The following is a 22696-nucleotide window of genomic DNA, read 5'->3' as shown; positions in this document are numbered from 1 at the left end:
TCATCATTACAGAAGTATTTGAAAAAAACCAACTAGGTTCTCGAGTGACGAAAATAATATAATTTTTGAGCACCGGAAAATATGCTCTTATGATCAATTTTCACCATCTTTAAATTTTCGATTTTTCACTATAATAAATTTTAAAACGTGTTTTTACTTTAACTTGTTGACCGGGGGCGAACAAAGCACCATTGATCGGGGCACGATGAGCGTTTTCCGCGGTAGAATCTAGCAGCGAATTCAGCTTGATGAAGTCAACCGAATAATAGAGCCACAGCTTGATTAATTTAAATCTTACGATTTAGCTTATTGGTCAGGTGTCGAAGAGGTAAACAGAAGACTCGAGTTTGATTCCTGTTCTAGGTGATTTTTTTTTTCGGTTACCATTCACGATCGATTATTTTGATTGTTACATTATACGGCTAGTAGCATCATTCGCCAAACAAAGCACCAGGAATATCCCAACAAATATGAAATCGTATATGATATGATATTTTCGCCGGCAACAGTTTGAAGCTATGAGAGCAAAATCTTCGCTCTCTTGCATTTTTCCAATAGGCAAGAATAAGTTGTCACCGTTTAGGGCAAACTGCATCGATCATGGTAAATGGTAAACGAAAAAATAAATTCACCTCGACAAAGAATCGAACTGGAGTCCTCTGAATATCTCTCCGAATACCTTATCAATAGTCCAAATCGTCAGATGAAACAAGTCAAGCTGTAGCTCTATAATCCAGTTGACTTCATCGAATTGAATTCGCTGCAAGATTCTATGGCAGAAAATGCTCATCGTGCCCCGAGGGCGGAGGGCAGCTGTTTCACCTTGTAGAAATGAAGTTAGCCTGTTTATTTGTCAGCTAGACGAACTAGTCAGAAAAAAAAATTATTTTAATCACATCCCTCATTAAAATTATCGAATTTCGCTTGATAAAACCTCTCACATGCATCAACTTAATGGAATCAATTATCTTCACTTAAAAAAAATTACTGTTAGATCATCTGGGACTCCTTGAACGGATTTCCTACAAAAATGTTGGTCGAATAGCCGATATCCAGCTGTTTTCAGGCCTCCCACTGGGATTCTCCGGGATTTCCTGCCCAAATAGTTTTTTATGGGCTTCTCTATTGGGCGCTATCTTAAAAACCACTTGGCAAATTTTGTATGTACACGTACACACAACTTTACTAGATAGCTCAACTAAAAAATTTATCAATTTCCATTCATGCGTTTATAAGTTATTCAAAAATCAAAGTATTGCATTTTTTCAATTTCAATGCTTATGAAAAAAAAAAATGTAATTTTCTTAGTTTATACTAGCACCATTTCAATCAAATTCTCCAGATTTTCCTAGAAATGAATAATGGAATGTTTTACTCGATATTGCTGAACTTTTTCATTCAAGTAGGTATTTCAATAACAAACATAATAAAAAAAAACGACGTCTATCGATAGCGATGACTGAAACGAGCATAATTAGATTTCTCCCAAAAATTCTCAAACAATTATCATCGGTGAGTATACTATCTGCTTCATTTTTTTTACGTTATTGTAAGTTATTTGGAGAAAATAGAGAAATATCAGGGTTCAAAATTGTTCGCTGCGTGCGGCACAGGGGAAAATGATACAAAATGGCGATCAAAATTGTTGATATACACACTTTTGTACAATCTGAAAAAGTTGTATAGAATTCTATATGAGCCTGTACGTACCAAAGTGGAGGCAATATACGGACCAAATTTTGCTCACCTTGAAAATATAAAACTTTATATTGCGTTTACAACAATTTGATAGCAACTTTGCTTTGCACAAAATCTTAGGATTGTACAACTTACAACTTTTTACTGCCTGTCTTACAATTCGATTACAATTTCCTTTTGCTGGAAGCCTGAGGTTTGTACAACTTTCATCACCATTTAATACAATTTATTGTTACTGTATCCCAAAGCAATTATATTTTTCCCTTATTACGATTTTACTATGAATCGCCGTGAACGTAAATATAATAGAATTTAATGTTTACTGCGAAAAAAAATTGAACCATATACAACCAGGCGCGGTCCTATGGGGGGGTGATCGGGGTGATCACCCCCCCCAAGCGGCAAAAAACTGTTGCAAAATACCCGTAAATGCTCGAATTCCTAAAAAAAATTTGGACTTCCCCTAGTATATGTGCTTTTGAATTTAAAAAAATTTTCCACTCCGTGGGGGTGTTTAATCAACGAAAAATTTGTTTATCACTTAAAGGCTTAAGATTAAAGAAAAGTCGGTCTACCAAACTCAAGCAGCTGTAACTTGCAGTTCCCTGGACCGAATTATACCAATCAACTTCTGTTGAATTTCTTAGAGTGTTGACTTTGAATTTCCTAACCATTTATCTACTTAACATTTGAGCTAGGTTATGAATTGTAGGGACATTTTTTTTTACTTGTCACTAATATTTACATAAGCAAATTGTGATAAATTTTGTATTTCTTTCAAAATCTTCATTATGTTTTGATTTTGTTGGACCGACAAATTTGAAAAAGTGAAATAGGGGAGTGAATATTGTTATAACACTGAAATACTTGTTTTTTTTTTATGAAGTCATACACTGATTGCCTTTATCATGCAGTTTTGCTTCAAGAATAAAAAGCTAATACGAAACTGAAATTGAAAATATAAATTAGAATTTCCAATTCTGTATTTTTTCTTTTGTTAACAGTTGGTTAATTGAAAATTTAAAATCTGTACGAAGTTATGTCTAACTTATTCCAAAATCCAATGCAGTACTATTCTCACTTGCGTTTACAAGGAATTCATAATTACATAGATTGCAAAATAATAATTGAGTTTTTGAATCACAGTAAAGTTTCTCTTTCACGAATTAATCTCTCCCTCGATTTTACATCATTCAAATATGAATAATGAAACTTCAAACTAACCTTTATTAAGAAAAAAAAAATTAGATCCAATTTAATTTAATTTGGTTTGAAATCTATCACATCGACCGTAAAAAGAGAACAGAAATTAAATATGAAAATTTTAAATGTAAGAATTCCGTTTTACAAACCTTTAAAGATTTCTAAATTCAAGTTAATGCATTAATAAAACACAAGAGATTCCAGAGCAACAATAAATCGAAAGAAAAATTGTGGGCAGTATTTGTAATATTTGCGTTCCCTATGAGTTCAAGCCAATAAGGGATAAAAACTTTTTATAAAAGCTGTTTTAATATGAAGGGTTTGGAGTTTTGGAATAGAATTTAAAAACATCTCCAACACATCTGAATGCAAATTTGTATTTTTGTATCTGCTTTTTTTTCGGTATAACTTTTAAAAACACAACGTTAAAATTCATTGACAAAAATTATGCACTTTCTAGCAAAAGTGTACAGTATCAAAATGATTTAGAAAAAAATAGGTTCTAACTTCATGATCAATTTTTCTGAAGACTGTGAGTAATTACCGTGGCTTCTGGACATATTTATTTTTAATATCGTTGTCTGAATATTAGGAAAAAAAAACCTGTATCGTTTTTTTCGAGAACTTGCCACTTAGTGGCATTCTTCCCTAAAATCTGCATCGTTGAATGAATAAAAGATAATTTATAGATTCAAAAGAATTATTTCTTGTTCATGTAGGCCAGTTGCTTCATCAGTTTTCATTGATCGGTTAAACTCTAAACTAATTAGTTTTCTGACACAACAGTTGATAAAAAAATCGAGTAAATGAAGCGAAAATTTTTCAAATTCAGTTTGCCTATGTTTTATATTTTCCCTTGTGGATTAAAACTTTCCCGTTATCAGTCGATTATTTTTTCGGCAACAAGGCAATCCATCAAGCTAACACTCGAAAGAGTTTTTTGTGACTTTTGACTTATACTGCTGGATTTCAAGATCTACACCAATTAAATCGTCGTAACTGCTTTCAGCTCATTCACATAATAATTTTGAAATTTTAAGTTGAAATCCAGTTTTGGGTTTGAAACTCTACATCTAAAAGTTTTAATAATTTTAATCGCAATTGATAAATACTCTTCACTGAACTAACCCTTCATGGCTTCATTCCATGTTTTTCATTATAAATCAATATCATTTCAAGAGTTTGGAATTATAAATAGGTACCTACATGAAAAAAAAACGATTTTTCACCTTCTTTGTAATTTATTTGTTGCTATTTCAATTGTTTCAGTATAATTAAAATTGAAAATTTTGTATTATATCCTGAAATTCAAGAGCAAATCATTTAAAATTAAGTTCCAAAAGCTTTATATTTCAGTATCTCATTTTGATCATCTTATTATCAACTAAATTTATACATAGTTGGAGTGTTAATTTTTTATATTGAGAATTTGAAAAATCAAAACCAGAATTTTAAACGAGGATTGTGTATCGAGTGTATCCAAATTGGGAAAAATATTACGAAATTTCCAAATCACTATTCAGTAAATTACTTCAATGAAAAATTTAATCACCGTTAACCAGTTTGAAAATCATAGCAAAAATTAACTAAAACTTATCTCAAAACTATACTTCTTGTTTGGTCTAGCACTAATATTCAGAAGCTCAACAAGGTGTGTATAATTTTCATTTGTAAAATGAAATTTATAACAAGAAATTCTTTAAAGATTCTTGAATGTGAGAATTTAAAACTACCAGATAACAAATTATGACAATTTTCTTCTTATTAATATTTTTTTTTTGGATTGAATATTATAGATTTGCTGGTTGTTCTATAATTATTGAAAAAGTTTGTTAAAAGATTTCATAATTCTTCTCTTGTTTCATATTTTTCGAAATACATCTGATTTTGTTCAGTGAAATTGAAGTGGGGGAGGAGGTGCAGCAGTGAGCAGCTTATATTTTTTATTTATTTATTTGTTTATTTATTTTATTTCGTCAACTTCATTTGAAAAAGGCAACCCTCATCTACCCCCCCCCCCCCCCTGCCACCCTGCCCCTCTTTTCGCTTTTTCAAATCGATCGTTTTTTCACCAGATATTCTTTCATATTGACTAAATTTTGAAAATTTGGACAATCACCCCCCCCCCCCCCAAGAGCCAACTCTAGGACCGCCCCTGTATACAACTTTATGTGTCTCTTTTCCCTCAGTCTCGAACTCACAACGTTCCGATTCCTGTCCTTCGATACTTCCTCGGCGCCATGTCATGTTGATACAAACAAGCAAATTTGTTCATGTACAGTTGAGAGTTCCGTTTAAAAATCAGTTGATCGTATAAAAAACCACTGACTGCATAATTTCGTACTCCAATCTATTTATAGATGCCGTTTTTTTGATAAACAACTTTAACCTATCTCATAGACGATTCTATTACAATCAATAATTGTATTCAGCGCTGTGCGATCTTAGCTTGCTACCTATTTACTGTACTGTTAAACAATTCGACAATCTGTAGATTGTTTAAATTCCATTATACGATGTTCTTACAATAACTGTACGACCTTTCATGGAAATAATATGTCATCATAGATCGCAAGCATAAAAGATTGCTTAGTTGTACAGTGGGATTAAATATTAAGCTTGATACAATTCTACTGCGATTCAAAACGTCTTTATTGATCTTTCTATACGAGTAACAATATGTTATCGTATATAATGAACTATACAAACCATAAACGATAAAGTATAACTTGGTTTAGCTACAACATGATGTTTATACAATTCCATTCTAAACTGGATGCTTATACAATCTATAATGAACACTACTTTACGATTTCTGGTTATCTGGGTTACCAATTTGAGCTCTTCCTGTCTCTTTGCTTTTGTTTACCAGAGCCAGAACAATCCGAAAACATTCTTAGCATCAGCTTTCTCAAACTGTGCTTTTCTTGGCACCCTGTATCTGCACTTCCTAAGCCAATTCTGTCATTTTCCTTCAGAAGACCAATTAAAAACAAACAATCAGCAACAGCAGCAATAAAATTCTGTACTTCCTGAGCCAATTCCGTGTTTTTCCACCGAAAGGCCATATCAACACAAACAATCAGCAACAGCAGCTTTAAAAATTTGCACTTTCTAAGCCAATTCCGTATTTTTCCACTGGAAGGCCAAATAAAAAAAAACAATCAGCAACAGCAGTCTTAAATATCTGTACTTCCTGAGCCAATTTCATCTTTTCCCACCGAATGACCAAATCAAAACAAACAATCTGGGGCTTGTGATATAGCTCAGTTGGCAAGTCTGTTGTCTCCTGAGCCGATGTCCGCGAGTTCGAGCCCAAGAGTAAACATCGAACACAGTTGTACCGGATAGTTTTTCAATAACGATCCGCCAACTGCAACGTTGATAAAGTCGCGAATGCCATAAAGATGGTAAAACGACTATAATCGAAACAAAAAAAAACAAACAATCAGAAGCAGTAGCCTTAAAAATCTGCGCTTCCAAAGCTATTCCGTCTTTTTGTAGTTTCCGAACCAGAAACAATTTTGTTCAGTGGCCTTTAAAATCTGTGCTCCCTGTGCCTATCCGTCTTTCTACAGAAGGCCGAATCAGAAATAAATTTTTCGTAGCAGCAGCCTTGACAATCTGCGCTCTCTGTCGTTATTCTATCAACCACGCCATTGACGATTCTTATGAATCTCAATTCAGAAATTCACTCAGACACGTCTGACACGAGTGATTTTGTTTTGTTTGTTTGTTTTGCCTAGTATTGCCAAAATAACAAACGTTGCCATAGACATTTATTTTATTTTAATTATCTTCAGTGTTGCCGAATACATAACGTTGCCAGAATTTTTTCAGCACGTATGCATTCTGGAAAATCTAGGCAATTTTATATACAAACTTGGCAAAACCCATAAATTACTCAATAAAATCAAACAAAACATTTTTGTTTTCATCAAAACTTATCGGATTTTAAATCGTATTTTAGGCTTTCAAAAACGTTACATTATTATTTTTATAAAGCTAGTTCAAAAAATTTCGTTTTGAAGGCATAAATATAAAATATTTACAATACAATTTGTTTTTTATTTGTTTGATTGGCCAAAAAAGTGGAAAATCCAAGCAAAATCCGGGCATTTTTCAATGAAACCCGGGTAACCGGGCCGGACCGGGCCGGACTGTTCATAAATTTTGTATTAATTATCCGGGCAAATCCGGATAAAACCAGGCAATCTGGCAACCTTACGAATACAACAATTATTTTATTTTATTTTTAAATAAATTTGATTTATTCTCTGCATACCCTTCATCTCATCCCTACATTACACAATTCGGTTGAGAGAGTGCTATAAGCTGTTCTATCTTCTTTTTTTTTGTTCATTTATGACGTTTTCCACCTTGTGGCGTACGTGTTTAAGGGAAATCTTCTGTTTTTTTTTTAATTTTAGTAGGAAATTGGTGATGTAAGTATATTGCCCCGAGATAAGACCGTATTTATTCGGTTTAACTCCGAACGGATTTTTGCCGACAATTCCAAGCGTTTTCTTGAGTAAGGAACACTCAACTTATTACATTGGAATGTATGTGTATGTATGCATGTATGGTTCCCCATCGGTAGCCAGGTCCAGCCTATGTCTGTGTGGCTTGGCCTTCGAATTACTTCTCAGGCTTCCACGGCCGATGGTTCGTCGAGAGAAGACATCCAACCTTCAGAGACCTACAATGGTTGGCAATCCACTCCGCTTGCAATAGTCTCTTCAGATTATCCCCAGATGCATTCCCTCTGAAATATTTAGTTTATATATTTAGTTATACATGAAAACACATCTTACCTGTCGGCAACTTATCGGACTCGAACCGAAAGGTTTTTTTTTTTTGCCAATATCGGGAATCGAACCCAGTGCGCCTGGATAACCAGACTAGCGCCAGCCTAACCGCTAGACCACCTCAGCGCTACAAACTTATTATATTGGAATGTAGGAATTTAATAAAGATGGAATTCTTCCAAAAAAAAAAAATAGAATTAGAGATTCAACTTGTGTAGTTAAAAGTTTTATTGTTCTCTTCAACAGCAATGAATAATTTATTTCCATTAAGTTTCACATTTATACCGTCGTGTACTCTCCGATATCCCGTTTATCGGCGTAATGCTCTTCATCTCTATAATTGTCATACAATTTTGGTGGCTTCAGTGCACCTTCACCTGAGGTTGATCCCGAGGCTGCAGTTTCCGTTTCGTTGGAACCGTTGATGAAACCCGCGTTTTTAATCCTGGTATAACCAGCAAACCCCACCAGCCCTACCACCACGACCAGGGCCAGGATTACCAAACCTTTCAGCAGCAGTTTGATTTTGCTTTTTTTCTTGGACGGACTAGACTGCTGACCAGGGCCAGCATCTTTGGAAGAGATCTGCTCTTCGGCCGCCACCGATCCAGAACCGGAACCAGATTTCTGTTCCATTTCCTGTTCCAAGTTTAGAGCAACCATTTTTTGTTGGACTGAACTTTGTGCTACCTCACCAGTAACTGAATCGTTTCCGCGCAGATCCTCTATATCGATAACTAAGCTTTTAGAGAACTGAATTGTTTTTTCAAGCGTTTTTTTCGATTTTTTCATTTAAGATAAGGAATCGGTAATTGGAACGAATTCATGTGGAAAATTGTTTAAGCGGAATGCAGTAGCTGGTTTTTCAATTTTAAGTAAAACTACAGTATTATTTTCACTTTCTTAATCAAATGATTCCAAATTTGATCAGTACATCAGTGCAACATTCCAATTTTCTTCAATCTTAGAAGAAGGGAAACTGGCTTCCAGTAGCTTTGTTAAAATTGAACTTCACGGTCACCATCAACATTTGGTAACTACAGAAACTGATCTCATTTTTCCGAAAATCAGTAAATCTGAATCAGAAATCTGATGCTGAAGCAAGAAACGTTAAAAAAATATGTTTTATTCTCTTCCAAAGAATTATCTCAGGTTCACAGATCACTCCCATAAGAAAGATCGGCAAATGGCTACTCCAAGTTTCTCGGGTGGAATCGATCCTGTCAAAAAGGAGGAAAAAATACATTCGAAAAAAGTTCTCTTTGATCTAGTAGAATTTCCCAAGGATCAAAATACATCCAGTTTGGTACTTTCTGCCCTTCTACTCTTGATTCTGACTGTTGGAGGATTAATACTAACTGGTGTTGTTATCCTCAGGGCTGTTGAAAAGAACACTAAAAAATTTGTTCCAGTTCCGGTGAGACCACCCGAGCAACAGAATCCAGATCAAAGTGGAACATCTAAGGAAGGACCCTTACAGCAAGCTCATGTTAAAGGAAAAGTTATAGAAAAGATTGAGCCGAATGATTCAGAACTTTTAGATGATAGCTTAGGATTCACAGCGATAGATTACAAACCGATGATGCTCAGAAAAGGCAACTCAGGAGTGAACAGACTTGCAAATAAGCTGGAAAAGATAAATTATATGAAAGGTCCTAAATTTTCACATCCCGAAAGATTCCCTTCTTTTAATTTGGATCAAGCTAAATATCGTGCTTAAGATGTGACGAATTATTAAATCAATAAAATAATTACATTTGAACCTACTTTTAATGAACCGCTACTGATCACCAGTTATTGATTTCGAAAGCTATACCCATCAGCAAGGCTGTACCAAAGGGTTGGGGGAATATTGGAGGGGTATGGGCTATAAACCTTCCCCCATAGAGAATTTTTCGAAGAAAAAATTTCAGTCCAAAATGAATTAACCGTACTATCAAAAAACTACTTGATCGCAAAAGGGTTTTAAAAAATTGGTTTTTAAAAACCTATCCGAAAATTGGCTCGCCTTCGGCAAAAATTAATCTTACGCCACTCTACACCTAAGACATTTCGTTTTACCTAATATTCATTATTCTAAATATTACTAATCATTTCGTCAAAAATCGTTTTTGTCATGACTATTTATATGCTGAGATGAAATATTCTTCAAGAAACCAAATTCAGCCCAATTTTATTTTGTGTTACTTGTTCTTCTTAATACCAAACTCCACATCCCAGAGCTTTACACAAATAACAGAAGTCCACAAATTTTTTAGGTGCATTGAATTGAGAGTTATTTTGATTAATTTTGGTGCCCTTAGTCCAAATATGAAAATAGTTTATTTCTCTATAATCTTTTGTTCTTTAAATACCTTTTAAAAATAAGTTAAAAATCAATTAGGAAATTTCTTATTTTTTTTAACAAAACAATAAACATTACATTTTTTTTTGGATCACTGATCAACTTTGCCGAAGACCGCAAGTATTTTTGACTTGTACAATAAAAGCTGTAGAATTTTCTGTTCACTTTTCCAGGGGGGACTGCGAACAGGGAAAACCTGGAAAATCAGGAAAACCAGGAAAACCTGGAATCTCGAATCAAAACCGGGAAAATTCTTTACTAATCGTTTTTCTCATATATAAACCTATTTCTTAACAAATCTCAGGAAAAATAAACCTGAATATTTGGATTAGAATAAGTCAAAAGTTTTAAAATTTTTGATAATATTGCGAATTTCAAAATGCGATTTGATTTTTTTTTCAAATAAATGGAACACATGGTTTTGCAACATGATAAACTAGTTTTTCTATTTACAGTTTTTTGAAAAGGTTTAACGAAAGTTCACGTTGTTTTAATAAAAGCAATACTTCAAGTTTTAATTAATTAAGAAGATATTAGAAAAAATCTAATAAACTTTTTAGTTTATGTTCTTTGTAAATTTTTTCGCGTTTACTCCATTTTATAAGAAATGTAAATGGTTACTAATCAAATGTGTATGAGTGCTGTAATCATATTTACTAATATTTTATTTAGAAAAAAAACAGAATTTAATAAGCAAATTTCACCGTAGGCGAGGGTTCAAAGTTTGAACTTCAAACATTTGGATTAAGACTTCTATTTAAAGTTTGCATCAATACCCTTATTTAATATTTTTGACGTTGGACTGAAATTTTCAGAATTTACATTAATCCCAGCTAACATGAAATCGTAATAGAAATGATAATCCAAATGGAATATTCAATAACTATCGTAAACAAAGTGGTATTTAGTTATTTTCTATCATTCATTTACGACAAGTTTTGCTAAAAAAAAGTTTAATCGGATAGCAGTTTAGTCAATTCGTAAATATGTCTCCAAATAGTTGAAAATATACTGATTCGACATTTACGATTTGAGTGAACTGATTTACGATAAATGGGCGATCCTTCCTTCATTCTTCCATTGACCGGTTCGTGAACAGAAAATCTTACATATAGAGCTATACCGCGAATCATCAACTGATGAGTTGGCATTGTGGTAAGATACCGGACAGCCAACTCGGAGGACTGGAGTTCAAATCTCGGTCGGGGAATTTTCTTTTCGTTTTACTCAAATCACTTAAATTCGTATATTTTGCTTTTTGTGAAGAAATCGAATAGTTGATATCTTGTCATTGGAGATATATCGCCTCCCCTTTTGTAGCTATATGCTATTTTGGTAAGTTTAATACAATCTTTTCATCTGGTATATTTGTTTGAAAAATTCTGTTGTTCCTGCGATATACCGTCTAAAATGTTTGCTGGGATATAACATTTTCAGAATCAGCACACATCATTCAGGCTTTTAAAACGCATTATAAAAAAATTAAGTGGAACCCAAACAAAAACCTTATTCAGTATTCAAGACGAGAATCGAAATAAAATTTCAGAATTCTTAAGAAAGATAAGATTCAGAAATGTGTTCTCAAAACTGCGAAGAAAAAATTTATATTCAAATATCAATCAGTAGCAATGAACATCTATCGTGAGCTTTGCCAAAAAAAAAAAAATCAAACTTCAATTTGAAATCGAATTATGAATCCCAATTTAAATTTGAGTTTTGATTTATAGATCGGAAGGGAATCTAAGGAAAAGGTGACAATTTTTGACTAAATTTTGCAGGATATAGTTGAGTTAATACTAGAATTTATTTTGCAGCTTTGCTTTTTAATCTGCTTATATTTTATTTGGTGAAAAAATTCCCAATAAACTTATGTGTAAATGTCTTCTTTTTTGGTATAAAAAACACGTTTAAAATTTTTATTTATGTAATTCTATTTGCAATCGTGAAAACCGGGAAAACGGGAATTTGAAAATGGAAACTTGCTGGTCGCCCTGACTTCTCCCCATTCTTTAGAATACGGGAATTTTAATGAATCTTCAAACAAGTTTTAAACTTAATTGAATTTAGATGTTTCTAATGCAAAAGTAAAATCATGTTCAACAATTTTGTGAGATGTAAAAAAAATTGTTCTTAACTTTTTTAGTAATGGTAGAAAATTGCGTAATTTTATCATTTCAAATTCAAAAAAAAAATTAGAACTTAACTTTTTTATATCATTGTAGGCATCTGAAATTAGAATATCTAGGCAAAATACTTTTGTTTGATTTGATAAATTGATAATAAACTCATTCAGAATCAGTTTTTTCTCGTTCATGTTGGTTATCAATGATTGATGTCACTCAAATGTGATACATTTTTGAACCATGTTTTGGTGATAGACAAAATCTGACATAAAAAAATGTCCAAATCAATCGTTAAAACATAGGCACCAAAAATTCTGTTTCATTGTGTTGTTTATTTAATTTTAATAATAAGTTCTTAAAACTGGAAGACGTTTTATTGAAGAAATAACTTTTCAAATGTTTAACACTAATCATTTAACACTTTCATCTTAATACAGTGAAAACCCGATTTTGTCACACACCGATTTTGTCTGCCCCCAATTTTGTCTACCCCCGATTTTGTCTCATTTTTTCACCCGATTTTGTCATCATTTTTTATTCAATGTAAAAATACTAAATATCGCCTATTTTCATTGCCATTGAACATCTTGAGGTTGAAATCATTCTGAAGGGACAAAACTGATGGATGATTACATCCAAATTGAAAGTGAAGATATTTGATCAGGGACGTATCAAGATTTTTATACAAAAAAGTCAAGTTTTAAACAGGTTTTTTGTTAATCAAAGTTGTTGAATACAATTATAACTGAATATAATGGTATAAAAGAACATATTCAAGTAATCTTAAAGCTGTGTTTTTTTAGTTTGAACTTTCTTCAAAGCAATCTCTCTGATACGTTGCAAGCCCGATCACGAGAGCATATCAAAATAATAACTCAAACGTATCTCACCAAGATATTTACATCTGATTCAGTTATAATTAAGTACTCCAAATTTTCGATTTTAAGTTTCTCCAATCTGAATTATATCTTATTCTGATTGACAAACTTGAATGGGGTTGAGCTCATATTCAATGATCAAATTTTTTTTCGGATTGTCCTAAAATAAAATGATTATATCTTATTTTGATATACGTACAACTTTTTCTGAAACACGGACATCGAAGTCAACGGCTCAAACCTTACATTAACGAGTTTCGCTCCACAGATTCATAAAATTGAATCAAATTTTTGGGAAACCAAAAATGGGGCATGGTTTTATCAATTAATGTGGTTTATTGACCTTCCACTAGAAAATTTTCTCGAAGCACTCATATCTTGATAAGTTATAATTTTGATATAATTTGTTCCGTCCAATATCAAACTATGCTATCTGAACGAGATATAATCTTGATAGGAGCATATCAAAAACTGATATAATTTAGCTATGATCGTATAGATTTTTTGATATAATTTGAGATATTTTAACATCCTACGAGTACTGAATTATAACTCATTTAGATAGAAAAAAATAAGTATCAAAATATCTCATTTTGATATAATTTTGTTTTTCCCTCCTGATCGGGAGAAGATGACATCATCTATAGAGAGATCTGGAGCATCAGCCCAATCAACTATGTTGTCCAACATACGTACAGCTTCAACATCAATTATGTTTCTTGAAATTTCACATGAATCATTTGGGGTAGATGCCGCTGATTCTGAGTCTGGTGCTACATCCGAAATTTTCAATGGCTCCAATGATTCGAGGGGATCGTTTGCATATCTCTCCTCTGGGTCCTGTGGCAAAATAGTTTCATCGCGGTTGTTTACATCAATAAAATGGATCAAGGGAACACCATCTTCGTGAACGAGTTTGTTATTTAAAAAAAAATCCAATTTCCTTCTATGACTACTGCATTACTGTACGCATTATTTCACTCCAAGCATCGTGCATCCAGAAACATAAATCCCTCAACGTTATGCTCTTCAAGCTTTGACCGATATCGATTTCGTGAGCCATGACATGTAGCAAAAGTTTTTGACGATATTTTAGTTTACAGTTCTGAATTACATTCTGGTCCTGGGGTTGAATCACTGCAGTCACATTTGGAGGCATAAAAATAGTTATCAAACCATCATCGCTTTTTAGCTCATCATTTATATGATGTGCTGAGCAATTATTCAGTAACAACACAGCTTTAGGAGGAATACACATTTCGGCTGAAAATTTGCGTACTGCTGATACAAAGTCCTAGAGGAACCAGTTTTGGAAAATCATTCGAGTCATCCAGGCATTTTAAGAGGCTAAATATGTGACAGGCACATTAACACCCGGGGGAGGAAGACTGAATAAAAAAAGAAAAAAAATCTTTCAAATGTCAAATTTCTCTCATCAATCTACCGACCAGTGCGAAGGTTCAAAATTTTACTTTCTTATTGAGCGAATTTCAATAAAACTTTTTTATGGTGAAAAGCACTTGTTTTGCATGAAATAATAATTTAATTACGTTTTGTTTTGCTCTGGCAAATTCTCGCATGATCAGGTGTATTGAGTCGCTCAAATTTCGTTGTAGTTTTTAAAGCTGGTTAATAAAAATTGTTCGATTAATGGTTGTTCTGAGAATAGATTAAATGACAGATTTAGATTTTGTGTAGTTCCCATGGACCGAACAACATTTTTATATAGTTCAAAGTTTATATTTACGACAGAGTTGACAGACTGGTATTGGATAATCTAGCTGGTGTATTCGATTTCGATGTTTACTTTTGAATCTGCTTAATTGCTGCAGAAGACTTAAATTTAGCACCTGAACAACTGAGTTACATGACTCGCAACACGAAACTGATCATCTAAAGTTAAAATTTGAACGATTACAAATCTTTTCAACAATTGCTGGCTTTTTGCCGAACAGTAAAAAAACGATACAGAAAACGATACAGCGAATTTCAGTCTTCCTCCCCCAGATTAATTTTTTTTTTATTTTGATTTGAACGGAAGCTTTAAATATTATCTTCAGTAAATAAAACCAAAAGAAATAATTAGATCATTAGGATTTCAACCATTACAGATTATTTAATTTTTCTGATAACACCGGTCGAAACAAGGTGTTTAAAGATGCGTAACACGAATATTGTATAATGTTTTGATGTAAAAAAGACCTATAACTAGTAATATGTCAAAAAAGCGAATATCTACTACAAAACCTCTACACTGTTTTATTGGGATAATATACGTTTTTTGTAGTAATTTATTAGATTATGACGGATTAAAATCCTTTTTTCAAAATCTCCCGATTTTATCACTCTCCCCGATTTATCACTCTAAAATTCATCATGGGGGTGATAAAATCGGGTTTTCACTGTATTTTGTTTTAATTTTCGAAAAAATTTATCAAAATTTATAGTTCTACTATTTTTTTTTTTATTAGTTTGTCTTTGTTTTTCAGTTGTGAGCTTTTGTGTTCTGAAAACTAAATCTTCTTGAGAGCCTAAATCTTAAACATACATACACTTTTTGTTCTTTTCAGAATCAGATATTTCAACTGACAATGACAAAATAATAAGAGCTTGAAAGTTTAAACAATAAAACTTGCGCTTGAAAATTTGTTTACATTAAACTATTTTTAATCTTCTTTTTTAATCGACCATTTTTTTCAATTATTATTCAATTATTCTATGAAAACTCGGAAAATGATTCTAAGTAGCAACTTTAAAGCTAAATTTGAATGCGCAATGTTTACTAAATTTGTATTTGCATTGTACTTTTAATTTTTACAACGAACCTTGGAATTCCTTATTTTAATTTTTATAAGTTTCTTATTGATTATTCAAGAGATAAAATTTCCCAACCTTACATAATAAATATATAATGTTATCATTGAATAACTTGAAAATTAAGCTCTAAAAGCCTTGATTTTTATAACTGGACAATTTTAAATCCAGTTTTTCGGATGAATGTGATCACTGGCACTCTTGAAACAAAATTTATAAATTTCTTTTTTTTTTATAAATAAAATTCAATCTTAAACATTTTTGTTGAATAAATTCTCTGAAGTTCAAATGGCATATCTTTTCATTCCTAAATGTGAATTCACATTTCATAACGTGATTAAAGGTTTTTTTTAAAAATCAAGATTCAACTGTACATGAAAAGTTATGTAAATTAAAATGAATATTAAACTGTTTTTTTATGTTGATAAAGAAAAATAATCATGATTAATTTCTGATCTGATCTGAAATTTAATTAATAATTCAGAATTCCTAGCTTTCCAAATCTGGTGTTATTCCCTAACACTGTATTCTTTTTATTATTGGTATTATTATTATTAGTATTATTGGTTTCTGGTGTTTCTAGAGTATGGATTTGAAATTTGTAAACTAGACTGTCTTAAAATTTATTTTCAAGCAAAGTTGTAATTCAGATTAAGGAACACATTTTTAACAAATTAGTAATGAATTACCGGTTAGAATCTTTTTTTTTTAATTATTTATCAATAACTTACCTGAAAAAAACATTGATATGAAACTTAGATTCTCACTTGTTTTAAATCCTATCAGTTAAGATTTTTTATTTTCTCGAGTTCATGTGATGGGTAAGAACATGGTTTAAGAAAAAAAATTATTTTTTATTATGTATTTTTGGTGTTGTTATTCTTTCCAGCTAAATTTGAATTAAGAGGGCCCCCCTCCAAGGACGGGTTCTTCCCACGGGCCTTTCTAGAATTCTTGTGTTTATAATAAACTAGCTGATCCCATACGAACTCCGTCTCGCTTTCAAAGTCAATTGCCAAGCATTTTCCAGATGCACTTCTGAATTCATTGTTGAGTAACAATTGCAAAAATATTGGACGATCACTTCGTCTGTCGTCTACTACTAAATTTGAAATTAGAAATCAATCGACCGTGCCAAAAAACACGTGTATGAATTTCGACTTAATCATTGCATAAAAACGCAATTATTGCCAAAATGTTAAACCCCTTTCGGTGGTTTTTTTTTACAATCTTTGATATTTGAAATCGATTGCCCTTCCCTAAAAACTCCCGTGTGCGAATTTTATTTTATATGGACGACCCCTTTCGTCGACCCCTGGCAAAACATTCGACATCTGAAATAGATTGCCCATCCCTGAAAACTACTGTGTGCAAATTTTCATCCCAATCTGATGTATAATAACGACGGTATTGCAAAACTATTGAAAGGTTTATATGGACGACCCCCTTTGACGGCCGCTTACACTGAATTTAATACCTGAATTCCATTGCTCATCTTTCATAACTCTCGTGTACCAATTTTCGTCTGAATCCGATGCATAATAACGACAATATCGCATCAACAGTGAATAGTTAACATGGACGACCCCTTTGGCCGACCCCTGATTTTAGTTTGGATAAGTGAAATCAGTTGTTTGTCCTTAATAACTCCTATGTGCAAATTTTCATCTGAATCCGATGTGTAAAAACGTCAATATCACTAAGATACTAAAAATTTAATATGGACGACCCCTCTTGCCGGCCCCTTACACTAAATTTGAAACCTCAAATCGATTGCACGTCACTCAAAACTACTGTGTACCAATTTTCATCTGAATACGATGTATAATAACGACAATATCGCAAAAATAGCGAACAGTTAATATGGACGACCCCTTTGGCTGACCCCTTACACATAATTTGACACCTGAAATCGATTTCTTGTCTTTTAAAACATTCATGTGCAAATTTTCAGCACGATCCGACGAAAAGTAACGTCAATATCGCGAAAACAATATTTGTCTTCTATGGACGACCCCCTTCAGAAGGGGTCATCCGAAAATCTAAAAACATTTTTCATCCTTCCTAGTCCTAATGAGCATCCATGCCAAATTTCAGCTCTCTAGCTCTTAAGACGGCTGAGCCTATAGAGGACAAACAAACAAACAAACAAAAAAACATACAGAAATTGCTTTATATATATATATAGATATAGATCTTCTTATTTGATTTATCAATTCTATACTTTTGTAATTCAAGCAGCTCCAAATTCAAATTAAATGAAAATTTAATGAAAATTCGAGCCGCTGATTTAATGGCTTGGAATAACACATATCTCATGCCAATTTTTTCAGGAGTTCAAATCTGCAGTCAGGGCAAATAACACTGAGATATCTTCGGTAAAATCCGGCGGCTATTTTCAATTTTTGAGCTAATTTCACATTAGATAAGTATTACTCAAGGTCTTTAAACTTGCGGCATCGGTTTTTTTTGAATTTTAGGGGTTGAATTTTCGCATTGTGCAATGCTACGAGATTTGTTCTGAATCTGGTTTATTTTTTCAAAATTTTGCCGTTTTCTCTTGAAGTTAGTATATAAAATCCCATTTTTGTATAAATCGTTGAAGCACTTGAAAACTCCATTCTCTGGTTTGATATTGACTTATCAAAATGCACTCTATTTTTTTAATTGGAAGGCGATTCTCCTTTGTAACTGTAATAGAGTCAAAGTCGAGCTTCGAAAACGTATTTTCTAGGCTGCAATGGATTTTTGTTTTCACACTTTTCACCCATTTACCATATTACAACCATTTTAACCATGTAATTTTATTTATTCGTCAATTAATATGTGTAATGTAAGTTGTTCAGCCTCATCAATGTCATCTACGCCAACAGCTCCCCAGTCAGAAGCTCGGAACAAAATCGACAATACCAAGGCAATCACGAAGAAGAACACCAGCAGTGACAACAAAGCTGTGAAAAGGAACTTGTTTGTTATGATCTTAGGTTTCTCTGGATGTGGAGCACTGGGATCTGCCAGATTGATGGTAAATATCTTCTGTGGTATCGCTTCGGCATCGATATCCGATGCTGAATGTTTGAGATTTGCGAAAAAGCTTTTCGGTTTCTTCTGTTCCATGACGGGGGTGAACTCATACTAAACGATATGTGGAAAACGTTTTCCCATGTTTTCGGTGACTTTCTCTGGTTGTGGATTGTTTTAAGCCTCTTATCGGTGTGTAATTTTGATTTGTCGTGGTTTGAAAAACAATCACTGGTGTATGAATTTGGGATTAAAAAATACAGTTTCCAGTAACGAATTCGGTGTTATTTATTAAGCGTTACTTCGACTATACATGCTTCCAGGCACAAATAAAATAATAATAAAAGCAAAAGAATAAGATATGCTTCCGGATTCAATTTATTTGAAACCGAGGGTGAAATTATTGCACAGACGAACAGGAATTTTAATGCCAATGTTTTGAAAACTGTTTTTTGGGAGAATTTTATGTCCTGAATTCGAATGTCTTATCTATCTCTTCTTGTTATGGAGATATGGCGTTTGAAAGTAACTTAATGATTTTTAACTAATATCAATAATTGGAAATTGATGAACTAACAATAAAAAAAAACAAAATTTACATTGAATAAATTTATTACCCTTAATTCGATCCAGGCTACGGGTTTTTCGTATGTTTTCTAGTTAACGAAAAGCAATGCACAATGGGAAAAAGTGTATAAACCGTGAAGAAATTCTATATCTTCCTTCCTACATGAACCAAATCTAATATAATATACGATTGGACATTCAGACGCACGAACTAACGAACGGAGATTTAGTGCCTTTTCAACCTCTAATTCCCCTATAATTTGTAAACAACCTAGGAAAACACTTTTTTAGACTGAAAAATTTTGACCAAAAATAGACCAATCTTTTGTGGGTTTTTTTTTTAAAGAATCAAATGAAGGCTATTCGAGCATCCACACGCTTTGAAAAATGGAGCTATGGCTGTTTTACCCTCAATTCCCCTACATTTTGTATATTGTTCAGAAAAAGCTTGTTCGCACTTGAAAATTTTGAACCAAATGGAACTTATCTTGCTTGATTTTTTTTTCGGAGAATCAAGTGAAGGCTATTTGTGCCATCGCATGGCATGGAGAATGGATTTATGGTAGTTTTTACCCTCAATTCCCCTACATTTTTTCAATTAAATCAGAAAAAAAGCATGTTAGGGAAATCGAATGAAGATTGTTTGTGCCACCGCACGCATCGGAAACTGAAGTAATGGCCGTTTTACCCTTAACTTCCCAACATTTAAAATAAAGTTAGGAAAAAGCTTGTTCGGACTGAAAAATTTTGAACCAAATGAACCTATCTAGAGTGATTTTATCTATTAAGGAATCGAATGAAAGCTATTCGAGGCAACGCACGCATAGGAAATGGAGTTATGACTGTTTTAAACTGTTCGAACTTGAACATTTCAAACCTAATGAGACTTATGTTACCTATGAGATTTTTTTAGCAATCGAATGAAGGCTAATTGAGCCCCCACTCGCTTTGGAAAATGGAGCTATGGCTGTTTTAACCCTTCATACGGACTTGAAAATTTCGAACAAATGAGACCTATCTTGTGTGATTTTTTTCCGAGTATTTGAATGAAGGCTATTTGAGCCACTGCACGCATCGGAAAATGGAACTTTGTTGTTTTCTCTTCATGTTCGGAATTAATAATTATGAATCAAATGAGATATAAGATAAGTCTCATTTGATTCATTACTATTAATTCTAAACACGCTTTTTCTAAAATATTTGAAAAATTTTGAGAAATTGAGGAGAAAACAGCCATAGTTCCATTTTCCGATGCGTGCCGTGGATCAAATGGCCGGGCTTAAACCATACCGAACTGAGCGCCATAAGATAATTTTAAAACTACCGAAACTGCATCTCATACAATCCCTATTCTAGATCGGAGAAGCGAGTATGTTTGACTGAAATGAAATCCTTGGATTTAAAACTATCGATTTGGGTTCATAAACATCAAGGATTTAGCCCCTTGATGAAAATATTTGCACATAAAATTAGAATGCCTCGAAAAAATGCGGATGGCCTTCATTTCGATCTGGTCGAATCCCGACCAAATAGCCTTCGCTAGTTTCTTCTGGGCCATAACTTGCATAGTTTTGGTCTTAGTATCTTGCATAGTTTTGGCCATAACTTGCACTATACTAAGAAGGCATAAGAGATTTTTGGTGTAATATTGTCAATTGCATGAATTTTAGGACTTTTGCGAGAATCTGATTTGACAAATAAAAATCTTGCACTCACTAATTCCATCACATTACGTATAGGGAGTATAAGACAAAAGGACAAACCTCAGAGTTCAGTTGCTCAAAATTATTTCTATCAAAATCAAATCAAATTAAATGAGGACAAATTCATGCTTTCGGAAGTGGAAAAAGAGTACGAACGTACCGAGGAATTCTATTTCTGTCAGTATATTGATCGCACTCAACACGAACTCAAAACTAATCCAGCTGCATTTTGGTCGTATATCCGTAGCCGCAAAAATACGAATAGGATCCCTACTGACGTTACCTACTCCGGCAAAACCGCAGAATGTCTCACGGATTGCGCAAATTTGTTCGCTGAATTTTTTCGATCGGTCTTCCATAATGATAATGGACTTCCCCTCCGTCTGCAGCATCTTTACCGTCATACAGCGTAAACATGCCTAAACTTGTTTTATCTGTTGTTGATGTCTACAATGCACTGACTGCAGTGAACTCCTCCAAAGGACCAGGACCTGATAATCTGCCACCGTTGTTTTTTAAAAATTGTGCATCAGCTATAGCGATGCCTCTTACTAGGATTTTCAATTTATCTCTGTCTTCCGGAACATTCCCGCTAGCTTGCTAGCATAAAAGCGGCAGCACACCATGCATAGAAAACTATCGGCCAATCTCGATCCTCAACTGTTTAGCAAAAGTTCTGGAGATTTTAGTGTACAATGCTGTTTACCTATCCGCTAAACAATTAATTGACGATGCTCAACACGGATTTATGAGAAAACGGTCAACCACCTCCAATCTGATGTCATTCACTTATCTCGTTTTACCAAAGCTCGAAAAACGTCAGCAAGTTGATGTGCATGGATTTCTCTAAAGCCTTTGACCGAGTGCCTCATAAATTTGTGATAGAGAAACTCAGGCACTTGGGACTTCCTGAATGGATTATTAAGTGGCTTGAGTCGTATCTAAACTCCCGCTCAGCTTACGTCCGAGTAAACTTCGTCTGTTCTGTGAACTTCGTGATACCTTCTGGTGTTCCCCAAGGTAGTCAGCTTGGGCCACTTATATTTATCATGTTCGTGAACGATTTGTGCTATCAGCTGACCTCACAAAAGCTATTTTACGCAGACGATTTAAAGCTTTTTCGCCAGATCACGACACCACTTGACTGTATTTTACTGCAGAATGATCTTGACGCTGTTCTAAGGTGGTGCAAGTTGAACGGGATGTTGGTGAATGTGGAAAAGTGTAAACTAGTGAGTTTCTCAAGATCACGCAACTTGCTCCTCCATAATTACGTTATGAATGATTGCTCTTTGGAAAGGGTCGACACAATTAAGGACCTAGGTGTAATTTTTGACAGTCGGATGAGATTCCACACACACGTTGCCACCACAATCGCAAAGGCGTACGCAATGCTTGGCTTTCTTCATCGAAACACTGTTCATTTCAACGATATTTATGCTTACAAAGCTCTTTATTGCTCGATTGTCAGAAGCATTCTCGAGTACGCAGCTCCTGTTTGGGCCCCGTATCAATCAACTCTTAGCCAATCCATCGA

General features: G+C 33.6%; 1 long non-coding RNA gene across 1 annotated transcript; it reads left to right on the top strand.

The window, feature by feature from the left end:
- Nucleotides 1-8606: 8606 nt before the first annotated feature.
- On the top strand, nucleotides 8607-9475 carry LOC129742116 (uncharacterized). Its single transcript, XR_008736511.1, has 2 exons — nucleotides 8607-8742; nucleotides 8851-9475. It is a non-coding gene; the product is annotated as an uncharacterized LOC129742116 (long non-coding RNA).
- The last annotated feature ends 13221 nt before the right edge of the window (nucleotides 9476-22696 follow it).

Source organism: Uranotaenia lowii, chromosome 2 (genome assembly GCF_029784155.1).
Source record: "Uranotaenia lowii strain MFRU-FL chromosome 2, ASM2978415v1, whole genome shotgun sequence".
Classification (NCBI taxonomy): Eukaryota; Metazoa; Arthropoda; class Insecta; order Diptera; family Culicidae; genus Uranotaenia; species Uranotaenia lowii.
The sequence above is the reverse complement of the archived record's forward strand: the minus strand, read 5'-3'. Positions and strand labels throughout refer to the sequence as shown.